At 37.2% G+C, this 18,478-nt stretch overlaps 1 protein-coding gene across 1 annotated transcript in view; it reads left to right on the top strand.

Annotated features, from left to right (window-relative positions):
• The window catches only part of afap1l2 (actin filament associated protein 1-like 2), a 147,022-nt gene that overhangs the window by 77,299 nt on the left and 51,245 nt on the right, over window positions 1–18,478 (top strand).

The raw sequence follows: 18,478 nt of genomic DNA, 5'->3' as shown, positions 1-18,478 counted from the left end.
AACATCAGATTAGCTGCATGAAAATGTTTTTATTTCATAGTTTTCACACAGTATCTCATTCTCTGATGATGGGTTTTAAATACATGGGGTTTTTTTTCTTCAAAAATTAAATGTTTGGTGTCCAGCTGGGTGGACATTTTGTAACTCCATAAAAAATAAGTTCCTAAAAAAATTTCAATCGCGTTGTTTTTTTCATGCCTATAGAGCAGGGGTGTCAAACTCATTTTAGTTCAGGGGCCACATTCAGTTAAATTTGATCTGAAGTGGGCCAGACCAGTAAAATAATAACATAATAATATATATATAATGTCAACTCCAAACTTTTCTCTATGTTTTAGAGCGAAAAAAGTAAAATTAGATGATTAAAAGGTTTACATGTGCAAACTATCCTTTCAAACAATGTGAATAACATGAACAAACTGAAAAAAATAAGTGTATTTTTAACAATATTCTGCCTCAGTTTATCATTTACACATGTGCATTATAACTTACAGATCACAGTGGATCCACAAATACACACAACATTTAGTAACAGGTGGAATATTGTTAAAATTATACTTACTTCTCTTAAGATATTTCAGGTTTTTCATATTTTTTCAGGTTATTCACATTTTTTGCGAAATTATACTTTGTTTTAGTGTAAATACATGAAAAAATGTACATTTACAAAGAGAACAATTTGGAGTTGTCATTATTTATATGCTATTATGATAGTATTTGACCGGTCCTGGCCACTTGACATGGAATTGGTCTGAATGTGGAACCTGAACTAAAAGGATTGTTAATATCTAAGTGTAATTTTTGCATTTCACAAATTCATCTCAGGGGCCAAACTGGACCCTTTGGCGGGCCGGATTTTGCCGCATGTTTGACACCTGGGCTATAGAGCAAATAAGGCAAGGCAAGTTTATTTGTATAGCACATTTCAGCTACAAGGCAATTCAAGGTGCTTCACACAGGACATTGAAATAAAAGAAACAAAAAGAAACACATTTAAAACATTATAAAAGAAACATATAAAAGGTGATCAAAAACAGCAAGCAAGAAAACAACACATAAAATCAATCAATAAATAAATAAATAAATAAATAAATAAAATAGAATAAAATAAAATAAAAATAAAGAATAAGACACTCAGGAAAAAAATCTCGACTATGGTTTTCATAATTCATACATGAAAGGGTTAAAAATATAGCAGGTTCAAAAGTGGACCCGAGACGTTTCTGTGAATTCTTTTTGTCTTTTTTTTTCTTTCATTTTCAGTCAACTTTTATGTTGCTTGTAGGGAGAGATAGCAAAGTCCCAGTTCTACTCAATCTGTTCTTCCAAAGCTGCGACACGCTGATTATTTTTATCACTACCTTCTCTTCTACTCTAAGCTCCCAGCAGGCTCTCAGATACGCTGTGTGTGCGTGTATGTGTGTTTTCGCTGTTCTGGATTCTTGGCATGGGAACCAGGGATTTTCCATGTTCCTCTGACTGTTCGTTTTTTGGTCTCTTTTTCCCACTCTTTACTCAAAGCCCCTCCACCACACCCCTAGTTCTTCTCCACCGCCCCTTTCAACTCGCTTTGTTATTTATGCTCCGACTCCTCGATCCATTCCTTTTTACCCCATGTTTCTGTGGTGAGGATGTGTGTGAGAAGCGAATGCAGGAGGCTAGGAGACTATTAGAGCGCTGCAGTGACTGATCGCAAAGTCTTCTGTGAGAAAATAAAACAGCTTACATCCAAAAACGCAGACACATACCTGGCATGTTCCCATCTTTTCACATCCTCACGTCTGTTCAGCTGGTCTACAAGTGGCTCATGCTACTTAACTTTGGCCTAAACAGGATTTTTTTTTTTTTTTTTTTTTTTTGGAGATGAGTGAAATTTAGAGACACTTAGACAGTTAAAGAGAAAAGGGAGACAGAGATAAGAGTGGACGGGTGGTGTGGGGGGGCTGCTGCTGCTGCTCAGGAATGCCTGGCTCTTTGTTTTAATTAATAACAGATGCCTAAACTGCTTTTTTTTTTCTTTTTTTCTTTTCTTTTTTTTTTTTTTACTGAGGAGCAGTTACAACTGTGGTGTATTCTGGCAAAGATATTTAGTCAGAAAAACTGCTTTGACAATAACAATAATAATACCACATAATCTTTATATGTTTTAATGCCCTTCATTTTTAATGCTCTGTCCATACTATATTTTGTGTAACTTTTTTTCTCTGTACGTATAAATGACATTGTATGTTGCAAAAAATTGTGATTTTTTTACACATATGCTCCAGATTTTTTAAAAGCTCTGGTTTGTATGTATCCAAATGGACAGAGGAAATCAGAAAACAATGGTGTACAAGCATGAACATCCACCTGAAACATCAAATATCTATATCATTATACTGGAAGGTCTCAGATGCCACGTTTCCACTGTGAGGTACCGGCTCAACTCAGCTCAGCCTTTTTGCGTTTCCATTACAAAAAAGGACCTGGAATCTGGTACCCAGTACTAGTTTTTTGGTATCACCTCCGCCAAGGTTCCAAACAATACTAAACTGTGACGTATAACACTGCTGACCACTGACTGGTCAGATAGTTTTCTCTTGCTGCGTTTCCACTATGTGGGACCAGCTTGACTCGGCTCGGCTTGGCTTAGCTCAACTCGGTATTCCTGGAGACCGTTTCCATTACAAGATACTACCGACTTTATAGTACCTGGATGTCATAGTGATGCGGCACGTTACTTCCGTGTCGTCTGTTCAGAGAGTTGCTGATAAACTCGCTCGTTGGGTGTTATCTCGTCTGAATTTTTACGTCGGCCACCAAAGACTGAACCTCCTTGACCGACCATGGTGTAGTTTTTGGGCTGTTATCATGTGGATTAATGTACCACTATATTTACTGTCAACTTCTGCATCTGTTTTTTTGTAAAACAGCAGGTCACAGAGAAAGCTCTCTGACCAGTCAGTGGTCTGCAGTATTTACACGTCACGTTTTAGTATCTGGCCCCGAGTCCTGGAACCTCAGCAGAGGTGATACCAAAAAAGTAGTACTGGGTACCAGATTCCAGGTCCTTTTTTGTAATGGGAATGCAAAAAGGCCGAGCTGAGTCGAGTCGAGTCGATTCGAGCCGATACCACGCAGTGGAAACGGGGCATCTGTGACCCACCGTTTTACAAAAAACAGATGCGGAAGTGGACAGTAAATATAGCGGTACATTAATCCACATGATAACAGCCCAAAACTACACCATGGTCGGTTGAGGAGGTTCAGTCTTTGGTGGCTGACCTAAAAATTCAGACGAGACAACACGCAACAAGTGAGTTTTCAGCAGCTCTCTGAGCAGATAATACGGAAATAACGCGCCACATCGCTATGACGACCAAGTACTGTAAACTCAGTAGTATCCTGTAAAGAAAACGGTCTACAGGGATACCGAGTCAAGTCGAGCTGGTTCCACGTAGTAGAAAAGTGGCAAGAGTGTGTGTATGTGTATCTGCACAGTTCTGAGAAATTGAGACTTTTTACCTGGCCTGTTTGGTACCTACAGTTGAGGAATAGTCCCATCTTCACATTAAATATCTCGGAAAGTTGATACCAATACAAATACATTGGGAGATATTAGTTATTTTGGAATACAATAGCCTTACAATCAAGTTGCGTTGCCCATGACGGTTGACAGGAAGTGCAGTACCACGCTGCATGACGAGAAAGATATTGGTATTAATATGACCAGAGGTTCTCTGTGGGTCAACATGCTAGTAGATCATATAGGTGCATAGCTCAGTGTATCACCTGTAATAGCTCATAGTCAGCACAGACACATTTGGAAGTGTAGCAGTAATATGGAAAAATCCACATAATGTAAATAATTTTTAACAACCCAAACATTTAAGGTAATATAATGAATATAAAGCTAGATAATTTAATGCCTCTGAATGTGTTATATCCAATATTATCTGGAGGTCCACAGTGCTAACTGTTTGTCCAAGCATTTGTGTAGTTTGTAGTCTTTTTTGCATTGTGTAGACTGATATTTTGTAAAAAATTTAGGTAGTGTGGGCAGAATCTTTTTAAGAACAGAGAAGGAAAATACAATACCATATCAAAGAAAAATACTCATAGCGTGGACAGGCCACATGAAGATAACATGAATATTTTTGGCATATTGACCATCTTCATTTAGCCGTTCATTTTCTAAACTTAAAGGTAGGGTAGGAGATCCTGGAAAAACAGTTCAAGCAAGCTACATTTTGAAAATACACAATTCTGTAATGACGTTAGTACAAACACAGAATCCAAATGCAGAACTCCAACACCAAGAGTATGATTCAAAAGATTTATTAATCACACACAGGTGAAATAATATTATTAGTGACAGAATCTTGAGGATAATGGTAGGTGATATCCTCCTCTGATTCGTCCTCCGGATTGAGGGCGACAGCCCGTCTCCCCGAGCGGTGTTAGGGGTTTCTTTCCCGACTAGGGAAAAGCAAAGGGAGGTCAGGGACGGAAACAGGTCATACACAGGCAGGCTAACAATCGAGCAACAGGACATAAGGACAAGGCAAAACTCACGTACCGGTTGTCAGGGCAAGAAGGTCAAAACCAGGTATCAGAAGAGGCAGACAAAAACCAGACAGGGAGCAGGCAGAAGACGAGAAACCAAGGAATCCAAAAACAGGTCAAAAACAGGCAGGCAAACGAACAAACGAGGTCAAAACGCTGGTAAGAACTACAGGAGTTACAAACTGGCATCTGACAGGGGGAAGAGACAGGGTTTAAATACACAAAAGGGAGGGAAGACAACTAGACACAGGTGGAGCAAATCAGGGCGGAGACAGGTAATCAGGTGAGAGGTCAGAACGATTAGGGAACAGGAAGTAAAGACGACAGACAAGACACATGAGGGGAAACTTAACGAAATAAAACAGGAAGTGACAGACAAAACATAAAAGACAGACAAAACCAGACTAACGTCTGGCTGCGGGTGTGACACAATTCAAAAGTCCAAACCCCTTTCCTCAGACCTCACCTTCCACAGCTGACTAAATTTTTTTTAATTTTTGTGTTAGAGCATTTAATTAATTGGTTGCAATCGGGGTGTGAAGGGGATTTTAAGCAATTTAGTAAAACATGCTCCAGGAAAACATCTCCTACCCCACCTTTAATCCTGGAACCTATTTCCTTCCTGCCATTGAGAAAAGGCAGGTACTTCCTAGATTTGCAGGCCTCACATTAGAGACGAACGCAGACAACCATTCACACCTATGGGCAATTTAGTCTGACCAGTTAACCTATTATGTGCCTGTGTTTGGATGGTAGGAGGAAGCTGGAGTTCCCAGGGAGAACCTATACAGACTGACAGAATTTATAAACCAATAAAGAAAAAAAAGAAAAAGAGTTGGCCGAGACTTTCTGCTGTTTTCATACATATGGCATTTTTCCGAATCTGAAAATATATTTCTAAGTCAGTGACCCATGTGGTGTTTCCAAATCTAGCATCTTGTATATTTCACCACTGTTGTAAAAACTGTGCTGAACAGGCTTTTCTGTTTAGATTTAGGTCTGTCACTGGAAGTCATTTTAATGTTCATTTTTCTATTTATCACTATTTACTCAGCCTTCATGTGTGCAGTTTTTCTCCTTATTGTCACACTAAATTGTTTATTAATGTGGGGAAAAAAAAACATTAAATGGTGATACTTTGTGTTAACATTTTGAGTTATATAAAAACCCAGAGCCAATGTAGATGTGTAAGATACTGGTGAAAGTATGAACTGAACGGGTAAACCCTTTAACCCAGGCATGTCCAAAGTCCGGCCCGGGGGCCAATCACGGCCCGCGGTCAGATTTTATACGGCCCACAGCTTGGGTTTTATATTATATTATTTATGGCCCGCTTGGACTGTTGAACCGAGTACATGAATCATAAAAGGTTCAAAATGCAGTTCCTCCATTCACCTCATGGTGGCAGCACCACTCTAACTCTATCTGGCTCTGTGACCTCGCCGTGAACCTTTTTCGCTAATTTCAAACCACGGCGCCTGTAAATAAAAAAACGAAAGTTGACAGTGAAGGCCGCCGCTTCCAGGAGAGATGGGAATTACAATTTTTTTTCACTGAAAATCGAGGCGATTGTGTTTGCCTAATTTGTCAAGAGACTGTTGCCTTGTTTAAGGAATTCAGTGTAAAGAGACACTAGCCGACAAAACATGCTAACGCATACGACAAGCTAGCAGGGAGTGAGCGCTCCGAAAAAGTGAAGAAAATTCCAGCTGCTTTAAACTCACAACAGTGACTCTTCATGTGAACCTGGGAGTTCAATGAATTCACCACCAAGGCAGGCTACCAAGTTGCCAGGTTAGTTGCCTCTAACTGCTGGTGTTATGTACTTGTAGATGTGACACAAAATATTACTTTCTGAATGATTTTGTGAAAGACAAGAGTAAGAGTCATATGTTTTCATCTGAAACGTTAACAGACTTTGCATTACTGAGTAATATACTGTATGAGTAATGATTACTCTTATAAGTCATGTTTAAAATGAATGTGGGGTTAAGATTTTTATCAACTTGGAAGTTTAAAATACTCTATACAGTTTGTTCTATGTTATCTGACTCCAGATGTGAAAGGAAGGCAGAATTGTTTTTTTGTTTTTTTTTTTAATTTGTTCACACCTGAGTGGCTTTGATTTGGTTACATTGCCATTTAAAAAAATGATATTGTGACAATGAAAATAAAATTGTTGTAGAACAGCGCATTTATTTGTAATTTTCACTGTTTAAAAAATGTCTGAAGGGACCACTGGCCCCTGGCAATGTCCACATTATCAGATCTGGCCCTCTTGAAAAAAAGTTTGGACACCCCTGCTTTAACCTCTGAGACATTATTCCAGGTAAACGTGCTGCTGTGAATTTGTGTCAGTTTCAGTGTCGTGAAAAGCTGCTTGTGTTCCTTTTCTTAAGTGGTTTTGTTTTACTGTGTGTTTTAGGGTCAAAACAGGGTGGAATAACAGAAAAAGACAAAGAGAGGAATTGAAGTTTTTCAGGTTTTTACTAAATAAGGAACTCAAGAATGTACATGAATAAGAGATTTAGGATGTTGAACACGAACTGTGAACTGGAACTCACTGGTGGCCCAGTAGTTTTTGTTGTGGGCTCTTTTTTTCTAAATCAGTCCAGCTGCTTTTTGGCACCTGGTTGAACTTCAAACGATCAAAACTCAGTAAAAACACAGTAGAAGAAATAAAAAAAAAAGAAAAATCACCAACACTCTGCAAACAACAGTAAAAATAAAAAACTCAAGGAAAACAGTGTAAAAAAAAAAAAAAAACCCTGCCCAAAATATCTAGTTTTATAACAAGTCGATCTCACTCACTGCTCTGTTTTACCCCCCATTACACAGGTGACGGGGGCTGCACTGAGCATGCTCAGATGTCTGTTGAAAGAACAAGGTCTATTCTATTAGCATGTTTTTAAATTTTTCCTATTGAGCAAACAGTTGAATTTTTATGAATATTTAAATTCAGAATGAGCACCACAGACATGTTGGGGGTTAAAGGGTGAAAGTAGCACAAATCTCCATACAGCTGAACCCTTGGCACTTAACTTTGATTTGTTTTGCTGTAACAAACACCAAAAATAAAAACCAAGACAGGGAAAATAGACACCAAACAGATACACACACACTGTTGCAAGGTCTTTTCTATCGGCAAGTTTTGACATTTTTCCTATTGAGCAAACAGTTGAATTGTTATGAATATTTAAAATAAATCATACATTCAGAACGCTCACCACAGACACGTCAGGGGTTAAAGGGTTCAGATGTTACGGGTATCAGTCTGATTATGCATATTCTGCTGAATAATAACCTGTGTATGACTCAGGTGTACCTTTCCTCACCTACACCATGACTCATTGCTGTTGCGGGTTTCCACTAGTGTAGACATATAATGCTGTCGTTGCATAACTTTAACAAGAAACTGATGAGATGTCGCTCACTAAGGATGATACTTTTCCACTTTCTCACGTATTGTAGGTGTGGGAGCAGCCAGTGCGTACCAAAATAAAAGAAGTGGCACACCTCCATGCAATGCAGAATAGAATAGAATAGAATAGAATAGAATAGAATAGAATGCCTTTATTGTCATTATACATATGTACAATGAAATTAAGAGACAACTCAACTGGTGCGTAGTGCAAAATAAAAGAAAAGTGTAAATAAATACACAGAATAAAAAACAAGCATGTCTTCCAACCAAGAAACAGTAGAGATAAATATATTGCACTTTGACCCTGGCAATACAAGAGCATTTTAATTTTACAATGTGGCCATATCACTTTTTTTTCATATTCAGAAAGAAATGTATAGATCAGGGGTGTCAAACTCATTTTAGTTCAGGGGCCACATTCTGTTAAATTTGATCTGCAGTGGGCCGAACCAGTAAAATAATAACATAATAATATATAAATAATGTCAACTCCAAACTTTTCTCTGTTTTAGAGCGAACAAAGTAAATTTACATTATGAAAAGGTTTATATTTACAAATTATCCTTTCAAAAGATGTGAATAACATGAATAAACTGAAAAAATGAGTGTAATTTTAACAATATTATGCCTCAGTTTATCATTTCCACATGTACATTATAACTTACAGATCACAGTGGATCCCTGCCCCTCTGTCATGTGGGGTACCACAAGGATCCATCCTTGGACCTTTGTTATTTTCTCTTTATATGCTCCCTTTAGGGTCCATCCTGAGGAAACATGGCATTGCATTCCATTTTTATGCAGACGACAGTCAAATCTATTTACCTTTTAAGAAGGATGACCCACAAGCGATAAAACCCCTATTGGACTGTAGTGATGACATTAAATCTTGGATGTCATTGAATTTTCTGAATCTAAACCAGGACTAATCAGAAGTGATGGTCTTTGGCCCCAGTGTTTCAAATCACACAGCTCTTGTTGACCTGGGTTCCTTATCACATTTGGTTAAACCGGTCATGTCAAATTTGGGTGTTAAAATGGACCCCAATCTTAAACTCAACCAACAAATTAGTGGTGTGGTCAAGTCCAGTTTCTTTCACTTAAGACAGCTTGCAAAAGTAAATCTGTTCTGCCCACAGATCTGTTTGAAACTGTGATCCATGCTTTTGTAACTACTAGACTTGACTATTGTAATGCACTTTATGCTTATGAGTGAAAATGCACTTTCCCGACTGCAGCTGGTCCAAAATGCTGCAGCTCGGCTTTTAACAGGGACACGGAAACATCAACATATTTCACCAGTTTTAGCTTCACTCCATTGGTTACCAGTGCGTTTTAGAGTTGATTTTAAAATTCTTTTATTTGTTTTTAAATGTTTGAATGGCCTTTCCCCCTCCTACCTGTCTGACCTGATCCACCCCTACGCTCCCCCTCGTGCTCTCAGGTCAGCAGATCAGCTGCAGCTTGTGGCTCCAAAAAATAAAAAGAAGCTTCGTGGGGTTTGTGCCTTTTCTGTTGTCGCCCCAAAGTTGTGGAACCAGTTGCCCTTAGTTGTTAGACAGGCTCAGTCTGTAGCTGTCTTCAAATCACATCTAAAAACGCATTTTTTCTCATTAGCTTTTAATCAGTGAGTGACATGTCTGTTTTTTTTTTATGCTGTTCTTAACAGATTTTAATTTGGGTTTGTTTTTATGATGGTTGTATTTTATTGTTCTTAGGCCACTTAACACCCTGTGTTATCACTAGTTTTATTTACTTATTTAATCCCTTGTTTTATGTTTGGTGTACGGCACTTTGGCCTGCTGTAAAGTTCTTAAAGTGCTTTATAAATAAAGTTGGTATGGTATGGTACAAATACACAAAACATTTAATAACAGAAAGAATATTGGTACAAATACTTTTACATCTCTTTAGACATTTCAGGTTGTTCATATTTGTTCAGGTTTTTTACATTTTTTGTAAAAGGCTAGTTTGTACATGTTAACATTTTTGTGTAATTTTCCTTTTTTTTTTACACAAAAAAAAAAAAAATGTGGTTTTTGTTATTTATAGTTTATTATGATAGTATTTTACTGGTCTGACCCACTTTAGATGGAATTGAACTAAGATTATTTTGACATCCTTGATTGTTAATATCTTCAGTGTAATTTTTGTATTACAGTCATTCACCAGTTTGACACCCCTGGTATAGATCTATATTAGGGATGGACCGATACCGATACGAGTATTGGCATCAGCTCCAATACTCAGTGTGTGTACTCGTACTCGTACTCTTAAAAGACATCCGATACAAATGCACCGATACCACTTATGGCCATGTGACATTCACAGTTCAGTGCAGCAGGTACACAGTGGTGGAATAATGTGTGGGGAATGTGAAGAGTGTGGAGATTTTTCAAAATAAATGACTGTGATTAAAGTAACACTGACTGCAAGTTAGGGCTGAAAGATATATTGTTATCATATCGATATCTAGATATGAATATTCAAGATATTAATATCGAAAAAGCAACAATTTAAACAATATAGATTTCTGCAGTAAAAAAGCATTTTCTGCAGCAAAATGTTTGATTTGTAATTTATTTATTCATACTTTATGTTAATGTTGATGACTGGCAGTGAGTTCTTATAAATAAAACTGCACTTTCCACATTCTTTTGTATTATGATGTTTGTATTTTTCTGATAAATGCTTGGTTTTCACTGAACCCGTAGTCATATCGTTTCGTATCGATATCGAGATATCTGGCATGGATATAGAGATATGAAATTTTGTCCATATCGTTCAGCCCTACTGCAAGTAACGTTACAGACACAGACAGACACGGACGCAGCGTTCTGTCCGTCCTCTGCGTACGTTCCATCCGTTTACCAGGTGCTCGTAGATGCATACCCAGACAGAGAATACCAGCAGGTGTACGGACCACCGCCAACAGAAGTGAAAATGACACTTATCGCTCATTTCTCTTTTCTCTTCCTGCTGAAGCTAAGCTGTTAAACTTTACCAGTGAAAACACTGCAATATTAGTATCATATAAGTGTTAGCTCTGTCGTCTCCATGTTTATTACTGACTTTTTTCTTCTTCTTCTCAAAAAACTTTCCTCTTCTTCGTGGTATTTGTCCAGTATGGTTAATTCAGAGCGGCGCCCCCTGGTGGATTAATTGATAAATGCTCATTCCAATACACATTAAATGTCAGTAGCAGCACTTTGTTCCAGTCAGACTAATGACAACGACAATAAAGCACATTTACAAAAGGAACTAACAACTGGACTTGTCCAGGGCGTACCCCGCCTTCGCCCCTATGTAGGGGCGTCCCCCCCTATGGGATGGACGTCCTCGGCCTCACCACTGTGGATGGGCCTCCTCGCCCCTGCCTGTCTCATCCAGCGGGATGGACCCCCCATGTGTCCACCCTACTGCATCCTTGTAGACTAGAACTACATCTGCAAATGGACGTCCATCAGTCCTGGTGCATCTATAGCCTGTCCGTCCATGGGAGTGGATCTCTCCTTCACTGTGGTTCTCCCCGAGGTTTCTCCCTTTCCCACTGGGTTTTGAGTTTTTCCTTGCCGAGAAGGAGGGTCTAAGGACGGGGGATGCCCTGGACACTACTCATTTTCTTGCTGTTCATTTGACTGTTGTTTACTCTAACTGACTCTGTAAAGCCCTTTGAGATAACCTTGTTGTGATATTGGGCTATACAAATAAAGTTGAATTGAAAGTTGAATTGAATGTAGCTGGGATAGGCTCCAAGCGACCCCCGTGACCCTAGGGAGGATAAAGCGGGTTCAGAAAATGAATGAATGAACTGGAATGGGATTATTAAGTACCCGTATCAGTACTCGGTATCGGCAAGTACTCAAATGTAAGTACTCGTACTCATACTCGGTCTGGAAAAAAGTGGTATCGGTGCATCCCTAATCTATATAGCATATAGCAGCTTTATCTTAAATGTCTACCAGCTGTTTGGTGTAAACCTCCTTCAGTTGTAATGATAACATCATGCCTCACTCATCTTTTCCTAGTTCCACACACCCTTCTTACACACTCTGGCATGCAGGCTAATCACACAAACAAGCCTTCGTCACTAAGACGCCATGTGCACTATGACATGACGCCAGTTATTATTATGACGGCGCATGCATCTGCTATGGATTACAGGAAACGTGTCAGTTCACTGAAGCAATATGCTGGGAAAAGAGCTCAGAAACAGGGGGATTCCCTATTTACTGAGAGCAGACGGGCTTTTTACATGAACAAATATCATGTGTTTGTCAGCGTACTGTTGGTCTTTAAATCCAAGTTGAACCAATAAATTATTTACAGCGGGTAAATACTGCTGATACCAAAGATTATACATGATACGTTTTATTCATAAAGAGTAAATGTCAACTAGATCAAGGCTATCCATCTGGCAAAGTTAATACTGGAAGCAGGAACTAGTGTTTTGTGTTATAAGTTAAAGTGAAAATAAGCAGTTCTGACCAACTCCACCCCTCATTAAACAAACTCTGAGATAGTTTAAGATGTTCAACTTTATGAGAGCTCACACTTTTTTTCACAGATTTCACCTCCCTCAGGCAAGGGTTTGCAAGATATATGCAGCCCCACTGCTTATGGGTTATATCTCACAGTTCTGTGATCTTGTATTCTCAGAGAATCCGACGGTCTTTAGGGATGTCAAGTTAAAATAAAGGAATCGTTTTCAGATCAGTGAAGGACACAGACGTTATACTTTTGTAACTTAATTCTCATCCAACTGAAAGATTTACCAAGAGTTCACTTCAAACTTTACAAAATACACCCAGAATTCTGCTCAAATGCATAGAATAGAATAGAATAGAATAGAATAGAATAGAATAGAATAGAACAGAACAGAACAGAACAGAGCAGAATAGAATAGAATAGAATAGAATAGAATAGAACAGAATAGAATAGAATAGAATAGAACAGAACAGAACAGAGCAGAATAGAATAGAATAGAATAGAATAGAATAGAATAGAAAGGAACAAAGTAGAATAGAATAGAAAAGAACAGAACAGAACAGAGTAGACTAGAATAGAAAAGAAAAGAACAGAATAGAATAGAACAGAATAGAAAAGAACAGAACAGTAGAATAGAATCGAACAGAGTAGAATAGAATAGAACAGAATATAATACAACAGAATGGAGTAGAATAGAATAGAATAGAATAGAATAGAACAGAACAGAATAGAATAGAATAGAAAAGAACAGAGCAGACTAGAATAGAAAAGAATAGAACAGAGTAGAATAGAATAGAATAGAAAGGAACAAAGTAGAACAGAAAAGAAAGAACAGAACAGAGTAGAAAAGAACAGAACAGTAGAATAGAATCAAACAGAGTAGAATAGAATAGAATAGAATAGAACAGAACAGAATAGAATAGAATAGAATACAAAAAGAATAGAATAGAATCAAACAGAATAGCAGAACAGAGAAGAATAGAATAGAAAAGAACAGAACAGAGTAGAATAGAATAGAATACAATAGAATAAAAAAAGAATAGAATAGAAAAGAACAGAACAGAATAGACTAGAATAGAATAGAATAGAATAGAATAGAATAGAATAGAATAGAATAGAACATAGTAGACAGAATAGAATAGAATCAGAGTAGAATAGAATAGAATAGAATAGAATAGAACAGAACAGAGCAGAATAGAATAGAATAGAATAGAAAAGAATAGAACAGAATAGAATAGAATAGAATAGAAAAGAAAGGAACAAAGTAGAATAGAATAGAAAAGAACAGAACAGAGTAGACTAGAAAAGAAAAGAACAGAATAGAATAGAACAGAATAGAAAAGAACAGAACAGTAGAATAGAATCGAACAGAGTAGAATAGAATCGAACAGAGTAGAATAGAATAGAACAGAATATAATACAACAGAATGGGGTAGAATAGAATAGAATAGAACAGAACAGAATAGAATAGAATAGAAAAGAACAGAGCAGACTAGAATAGAAAAGAATAGAACAGAGTAGAATAGAATAGAATAGAATAGAATAGAATAGAATAGAATAGAATAGAATAGAATAGAATAGAATAGAAAGGAACAAAGTAGAACAGAAAAGAAAAGAACAGAACAGAGTAGAATAGAATCGAACAGAGTAGAATAGAATAGAACAGAATAGAATTGAATACAAAAAGAATAGAATAGAATCAAACAGAATAGCAGAACAGAGAAGAATAGAATAGAAAAGAACAGAACAGAGTAGAATAGAATAGAATACAATAGAATAAAAAAAGAAAAGAATAGAAAAGAACAGAACAGAGTAGACTAGAATAGAATAGAATAGAACATAGTAGACAGAATAGAATAGAATCAGAGTAGAATAGAATAGAATAGAATAGAATAGAATAGAATAGAATAGAATAGAATAGAATAGAATAGAATAGAATAGAATAGAATAGATCTTTATGGTCACTGTCATAAAGAATGAAAACCAGTTCAGCAGCTCTGTTCTGTTTAACAGCAAAAACACAAAATATCACACAAAATACTAAAAATGTAGGTGTGTGCAAAAAGCTACAGGGTAGAATATTAAATATACATATGCGACTAAAGTTCTACAAACACTACTGAAGTGTACAAAAGCTAACTCTATACTACAGATGACAAATATGTACAACAGATAAGGATATATACAGACAATATAGGATATATACAGGTGAGATTAATGTGAGTGCAGCAAAGATTTCCCAGAATTCTGCTCCGTCTCTGTAGGTGGGACAGAGTATGTAAACAGATGTGTTTTCCTCAGTGTCTTTTCTGGCCATAGAGGAACGTCTCCTTTTACAGGAAAGAAAGCATATGATAAGAGTCAGTGTAGTCTTCACTAGAAGCCGCAGAATTTTTAGAGCATGTAATCTTCATTCTAACATGTACCAAGACCAGACCTGCATCCTGTATCTCCACCATCGACTAGAAACCCTAGATATACGGTAACCTTAGACTTGTGGTTGCATGTTGAGAAGATTACACATGTTTTTCAATGACGAGATCCTACTGGATAAACGTCTTTATTCCACAATAGAGTGTGTATCAGAAATAAGACTCAAACCTGAACCTTACACACCAAAACACAAAAACAATACAACAGAAATTTCATTTAAATGGTCCTTTGTTTTTCTACCAGATAACTGTGACTACATCTTTTCTCACTGCTTATTTTCTGGAATTTCTCTGGAACTCTCAGCTGGAACCAGATGTGTGGGTGCTTTGCTATTTGGAAGATGATGAAGCACAAGCCCTCAAAGCACCCTTTTGTTAAGAGATGCTAAAACAGACCCTCTCATATGTTACATACTCACAATATTGTTTGCATCCATAAGAAAAGTCATGCATTAGCCTATTCTACATACAGTTTAACCCTTTAAGACTCCTAAATATTTTTGTCACAACCAAGTGATTTGTCATCATTTATTATAACATTATCCTCTGCATTTGGCTTTTTTTTTTTCCAGTAAAAATCACATATTTTCCTTTATTTAATTCAATGATCATGTAGATCATGTTCATAAAAGCTCTGAGTAAATTCAAATGTTTTCATATCAAAACAGAGAAAACTGAAGAAAAGGTGACTTTTTCAACAAAATAGATGTTTAATTGAACATAAAATCAAAGCGTCTTCAACCTCTGTCATTTATCAAAGTAAATGGGTTTTACTGGTGAATTGTTGCTGTGGAACAGGGGTGTCAAACTCCTTTTAGTCCAGGGGCCACATTCAGCTAAATTTGATCTGAAGTGGGCCGAACCAGTAAAATAATAACATAATAATATAGAAATAATGTCAACTCCAAACTTTTCTCTACATTTAAGAGCGAAAAAAGTTAATTTACATTATAAAAACTACAAACTATCCTTTAAAACAATGTGAGTAACATTAACAAACTGAAAAAATAAGTGTAATTTTAACAATATTCTGCCTCAGTTTATCATTTACACATTTACATTGTAATATAAAAAATACACAAAACATTTAGTAACAGGCAGAATCTTGTTAAAATTGTACTTACTTCTCTTAAGACATTTCAGATTGTTCATATTTGTTCAGGTTATTCAAATTTTTTGAGAAATTATACTTTGTTTTAGTGTAAATACATGAAATATTTACATTTACAAAGAGAAGAATTTGATGTTGTCATTACTTATATGTTATTATGATAGTATTTTACTGAATCCTGGCCACTTGAGATCGAATTGTTCTGAATGTGGAACCTGAATTTAAAGGATTGTTAATATCTTAGCGTAATTTTCGCATTTCACTAATTCATCCCAAGGGACGGACTGGACCCTTTAGCGGGCCAGATTTGGCCCCTGGGCCACATGTTTGACAACTGTGCTCTAGAGCAGGGGTGTCAAACATGTGGCCCAGGGGCCAAAACTGGCTCACCAAAGGGTTCAATCCGGCCCGCGGGATGAATTAGTGAAATACGAAAATTACACTGAAGATATTAACAATCAAGGATGTTAAAATAATTTTAGGTCAATTTCATCTGAAGCGGGTCAGACCAGTAAAATACTATCATAATAAACTATAAATAATGAAAACTACCAAATTTTCTCTTAGTTTTAGCATACAAAAAAAAGTAAAATTACACAATGTTAACATTTACAGACTAGCCTTTTACAAAAAATGTGAAAAAACCTGAACAAATATGAACAATCTGAATGTCTTAAGAGAATTAAGTGTAATTCTGCCAATATTCTGTCTGTTATTAAATGTTTTGTGTATTTTTAGATCCACTGTGAATCTGGAAGTTGTAATGAACATGTGAAAATGAGAAGCTGAGGCCAAATAACGGCATAAATTGTTAAAATTGCACTTTCTTTCTTAATAAATTTCATTTTGGTCATGGTTGTTCATGTTTTTCCACATTTTTTAAAGGATACTTTGTAGGTGTAAAAATGTTGATAGTACACAGTAATTTTACTTTTTCACTCTAAAATATAGAAATTAGACATACAAATTTTGGAATTGATATTATTTATGTATTATTGTGTTATTATTTTAATCATCCACCGGCCCACTGCAGGTCATATTGGGCTGTATGTGGCCCCTGAACTAACATGAGTTTGACGCCCCTGGTCTAGAGGTTTCAGACGTCTCCACAATGGAAATCGACTGACTTTTTAAACAATAACGATGACGATTTTGTAAATGAACAGAGGCTGATCCAACATGCAGCCAAGCAGCAGAGGTTGTGGTGGTTTCCAGCGCTGGGACTGGGCAGACAGTATTTACCACACAGGAGACTCAGAGAAAGACAGAAGTGAAGCCAGACTGCTGATTGATTTCAGGAAAGCCACTGGGCCCACACACATACATGCTTAAAAATACATGCTGCCGTCTCTTTCCATGCTTACACACACATACACACACACCACACACACACCACATATGCATACTCTGCTCCCTGAAGGCAAACATGTAACCCTCTAGTGCATACGCTCAGATTACAAGAAGAATTCCCTACTTACTCCTGAAGTGACAGCTGGATCAGCTAAATGTTCAGCCCGGGGCAAAAACTCCTGTTAATGATGTGTGGTGGCATTTCTGCTCGGGGGCCTTCTACAGAACATACATGCAGATGTTAGACAGAAATATTAACAATTTAAAAGTCAATTAGCTCATTAAGACTTATTTGTGTGCCCTCGCTGCAAGAAAATAAAGTCTAACAGAAAAGCAGCTTTACAGGGGTTGGACAAATAATGGAAACACCTTCACCTCAAGATGATAATGCCCCAATCCATACAGCTAGAATTGTTAAAGAATGGCTATGAGGAACATTCTAATGAAGTTGAGCATCTCGTATGGCCGGCACAGTCCTCAGACCTCAACATTATTGAGCAATTTATGGTCAGTTTTTAGAGATTCAAGTAAGACGTCGATTTCCACCGCCATCGTCTCTAAAAGAGTTGGAGGGTATTTCTAACTGAAGAATGGCTTAAAATTCCTTTGGAAACCATTCACAAGTTGTATGAATCAATACCTCAGAGAATTGAGGCTGTAATTGCCGCAAAAGGCGGACCTACACCATATTAAATTATATTTTGTTTGATTACCTCCGCCAAGGAGGTTATGTTTTTGCCAGGGTTTGTTTGTTTGTCTGTCCGTTAATGTGCAACATAAATTCAAAAAATTATGGACAGATTTGATGAAATTTTCAGGGTTTGTTGGCAATGGGATAAGGAAGAATGATTAAATTTTGGTGGTGATATCTGGGGTGGGGGGGCCCACGGGGGGGGGCGCAGACCAGAAAATTTCATCAAAATCTGTCCATAACTTTTTGAGTTATGTTGCACACTAATGGACAGACAAACAAACAAACAGACAGACAAACAAACCCTGGCAAAAACATAACCTCCTTGGCGTGGGGGGGCCCACGGGGGGGGCCACTGATCAGCCTTGGCGGAGGTCTGCGCTCTCCGAGTGCTTCTAGTTTTTTAAGGTGTTTCCATTATTTTGTCCAACTCCTGT

This window comes from Sphaeramia orbicularis, chromosome 19 (genome assembly GCF_902148855.1).
Source record: "Sphaeramia orbicularis chromosome 19, fSphaOr1.1, whole genome shotgun sequence".
In the NCBI taxonomy this organism is placed as follows: Eukaryota; Metazoa; Chordata; class Actinopteri; order Kurtiformes; family Apogonidae; genus Sphaeramia; species Sphaeramia orbicularis.
This window is presented reverse-complemented; position numbering and strand designations above follow the sequence as displayed.